Source organism: Capsicum annuum, unplaced genomic scaffold, assembly GCF_002878395.1.
Source record: "Capsicum annuum cultivar UCD-10X-F1 unplaced genomic scaffold, UCD10Xv1.1 ctg2102, whole genome shotgun sequence".
Lineage (NCBI taxonomy): Eukaryota > Viridiplantae > Streptophyta > Magnoliopsida > Solanales > Solanaceae > Capsicum > Capsicum annuum.
In genome coordinates, this window is record NW_025826916.1 from 102,912 (window position 1) to 107,496 (window position 4,585).

A 4,585-nucleotide genomic window follows, 5' to 3' on the forward strand; every position below is an offset into this window, starting at 1 on the left:
AGCTCTGTCTCAAGAGCCACCATTTACTACACGAGTCACCACCGGTGCCACTATTAATGGGAGTATCCTGGTTGATATTGGGACCTTTGATGCTGAGAGTGGGGCCCATTCTGAGTCCCCTCATACTGATGATGTTTGAAATAGAGCTTAGCATGCTCTGTTATGTCTTCGCCCCTTGTTTTTATTTTATATATACTAGGGATAGTACATATGATTTCAGTTGGTAGTGGGGGTGTACCTCTTAGCCGCCATGAGTTTTTATTGCCTTATTTCTTTTACCATCGGCTACGGTTTGAATGTGGAACCAGGATGTCTAGTTTAAAGGTGTGTTTTGTGATGTTTAATTAGGAAGAAAATTTGTACCTAAAGTAATTGATGCGTTTTGAGTGATTGTGAGAAAATTGTTTTAAATTTGTTTAAGAAAATGGTACCCTGTCTAAAAGTTTGAGTATAACTATGTAACAGGTGTATACGTGTGACTATCATGAATTTGGTAATGGAATTAGAAATAGGGACGTAATAACTATGGAAAACAATTGCATGAGCTGGATAGGGAGTAACTAGCAATATGAACTTATGCAATGTGTGTGTGAGGTGTTACCTAGTTCCCTATGTGGATGGAATCTAGAACTTGCCTGGTTGGTCTTGACCATGTCATAGGGCAGTCGGTTAGGAAAGGAACATAGGCCAGTTTTCAAAGGAGTCCACTTTAGCCTTAAATAACCAACCAAATGTAATAAGTATCCCCTGATCTCTAATTTGAGCCTTAATAGACATATTTTTATTTACATTGATTCACCCTCCCATTTATTAATTGCAATGAACCTATTTTGGCCCTGGTCTTCCTTGGACACTGTGCACTTTAACTCATGTAAATCACTTAAGTTGAGGGTTTCTATCATAGGGGTGCACAAAGAAACATATGTATGAAGAAGGGGTGTGAATAGAAAAGAAAGTAGGGTTGGTTGTGGTAGAAAAGGAAAAAAAAATAAAAGAACATTGTAAAAAAATAAGAAAAGAAAGAGAAATAATAAAAGGCCACACCCAGCCCGAATGAGTATAAAAAGAATAAAAAGGGAGAAATAAGGGCATATTCAAAAAAAAGTTGGAAAATAAGTGGACCACAAAGTAATTGTAGTGTAAAGGAGGTCCAATCATTGAAAATTCCCAAATATATCATATCATCCTCAAGATTATGTTACAAGCCAAATAAAGTCCTATAGTGATCTTAACCCGATTGTTCAAAAACAAGGCAATGAAAATAAGGGCAAGCCTATGGAATTTTGTGCACACTGTGGAACTTCTTTGTGAGTGAGAGTGCCTTTTGATTGCAAGGGTACAGGGGTTGCATTGTTAGAATACTTATCTATCTAGGTAGTGTGACTTGTATATGCATGGTTGTTTGTTGCTAATGTAATGCTATCACTTAATTCCCCTGTGTTATGTTGGTATGCTTCATCTGTATGCATATTTGTGTTTTAAAGTTCAAAAATAGGAGAAGGTAATGTGTTTTGAGCTAAAGTTGATAATCGACTGCTGAATGTATCTTAGGATTTTCCTGGTTAAGATTCGTGTTTGTTATTATTTTATGTTTTTGCCTAAGGACATTCAAACATTCTAAGGTAAGGGTATTGATGTTCTACAGTTTCATGGCACATTCGATGCTTAAAATGGTGAAAATATGCATCAACTTAGGTTGTTTTGTCAGATATGATGTGTGTTTTGTGTATGTTATAGGAAAATTTGGTTTGAAGTGGTGCTTAACTATAAAGAGGATAAAATAGCTCTAAAAATTTGAAGTACTGGCCAGACTATGAGTTGTGTAGTCATTGATAATGAACTACCTCCCTTGGTACCTTAAAGTATCGTCACCACAGATCTCGAACACCATTACCTTTTGCATACCCACATAGCTTTTATTTTCATCAAGATAGGATCTAACACTTGCTTCTCCTTAATCTCTTTACTGAGAGATATTCAAACCTTTTGCTGAACCATCACACCACCATCATTGGAGTCCAAGAGACAAACTCCATGATTGGCTAAGTAGTGAATATCCTTCACCAATTCTCACTTTTCTTTCTCCATATGAACCACACTCCTTTGGATAACCTGCAAAGAGTATCAACAACTACGTAAGCCTTATCCGGGTGGTAGTGAAGACTCATATCATAGTCCTTGAGAATATCCAACCATCTCCTCTACCTAAGATTTAGCTCCCTCTTAGTGAACACATAATGTAAATTCTTATGATAAAAAAGATGTCCACGTGCACTCCATACAAATATTACCACTATATTTTCAAAGTAAAAACCACCGCTAACAGACCCAGATGATGAGTAGGACAATTTATCTCACGCACCTTTAATTACCTGGAAGCATATGCAATCACCTTCCTATAATGCATTAAATCACAACAAAGTCCAACCCTAGATGTATCACAATAAACCACAAACCCCTTACTTCCCTCAGGAACTGTCAAAATTAGAGACGAAGTTAGCTTATCATTAAGCTTCTCAAAACTCCCCTCACAAGCATCTAACCAAGAAAACTTCATATTTTTTTGAGTCAACTTAGTCAAAGGAGAAACTATCATCAAAAAGCTTTTCACAAACCGCCGATAATACCCGGCCAAACCCAAGAAGCTCCAAATATTGGTTGGTGTCGTGGGTTTAGGCCACCCTTTTACCACAACCACCTTTTGCGGATCCACCATGATCCCTTTGTTAGAAATAGTATGACCCAGTAAAGTCATAGCGTTAAACCAAAACTCATATTTAGAGAACTTGGCATACAACTGCTATTCCTTCAAGGTCTGTCATACCACACAGATGTGATTAGCATGATCCATCTCACTCTTGGAATAAACAAGAATGTCATCAATAAACACAATGACAAAGAGATCCAAGAACTACCTGAAAACCCTATTCATCAGGTCCATAAATTCCACTGGGGCATTAGTCAAACCAAATGACATCACCAAGAATTCAAAATCCCCATACCAAGTATGAAAACCATTTTAGGGATATCCTCCTCCCAAATCTTAAGATGATGATACCCAGAATGAAGATCTATCTTAGAGAAGAACTTGGCACCTTGAAATTGATCAAGTAAGTCATCTATGCTTAGAAGAGGATACCACTGGAACTAAATATAGAGAAGGACCTTCCAAATTAGAATCTTTAACCCAGACCAAGTGATAAAGACAACCATTAGAGATTAAACTTAGAGATCTAAGATAAGAAATAAACCTCCCCGTAGAAACTAAGGAACCACCCTCTCAGTTTATAACTGGTTCACTAGGGAACCTTAGGACAACCTTATGGGTCTGACAATCTAAGGATGGGTAAAAAGAGTGTAACCAATCTATCCCTAGAATAACGTCAAAGTCCACCATATCCAGCTTAAGTAAATCTACCAAGGTTTGCTAGCTACCAATAGATATCGAACCCCTCTTATAGACTCGTTTAGAAATAACCAAGTTACATACCGAGGTAGAAACAAAGAAAGGATCAAAACAACCTCAGGATCAAAACCAATACATACAACCACAAATAGGGTCACATAAGAAAGAGTGGACCCCGGGTAAAGCAGATAATATATGCCATAATAAAAGTGTTGTAATGTACCAGTAATGATATTAGGTGATTCCTTAGATACCAACAGAAAGGAAAAACATATTACCTATTCTGGCCTGTGCCGGTACCAAAAATAGGAGCAGACACCGAAGCCGCACACTAAGTATAAGAGCAAAAAATAAAGTAATCGGACCTTTGACCTATAATTCCCTGTATTATTCTTATCTTAATTTATCTCTTAGTTGCATGCATAAGAGGCATAAAGCCTAAAAATTTCACGAAGTGCTGGGAATTAGTCTTATTTTTGGCTACTATACTTTGATGATTTTTAAATGGGTCTTCCCAACCCTGAGACATAGGTTTTTTTAGTTAATTCAAGTGCATGGGTGTAAGGAGAATGTGCCAAAGAAGTTTTGGGTTTTTCAGATGAGTATTGGGTCATGTTTGGATTTTGATTCTAGAACCCTACCGTGATAGTGGCGCGTCATGGTGGGTATAACAGTGATGCCTTCATTGCACTACGGTGATGTGTAAAATCGCATTCGAGTTGCAAACTTAATTTCTTGAGGGGAATTTATGTCTTTTTCCCTCAACCCAATTCATAAAAACATGAATTAAATCAATAATAACAACATTATTTGTAGCTTTTACCCAATTTGACTCTCAAAGAAACCCTAACCTTTTCCTTAGTTCATTAAATTCATTCTTTTCTCTTCAAGAAAATCAAGAAATCAAGTTGCCAAATCCAAGAACCTTTAAGGAAGCTTAATGATTTGTGTTTCTTTTTCATGGTTTAAGCTTTAAGGTATGTGTATTTTTTTTTATCCTTGGGCCCTTTTCACCCACGGAGTCCAAGAATCCCCTTTTTATATCAAATTATGAGTTATCACATGTTGATAATGAATTATCTTAAATGTTGGATTTTGAGCTATGATCCTTTATTCTGGTTTTTTAAAGCGTTATATGTCCTCATTGTTATATCAAATCAGTGTTGGTGGGTTGTGAAC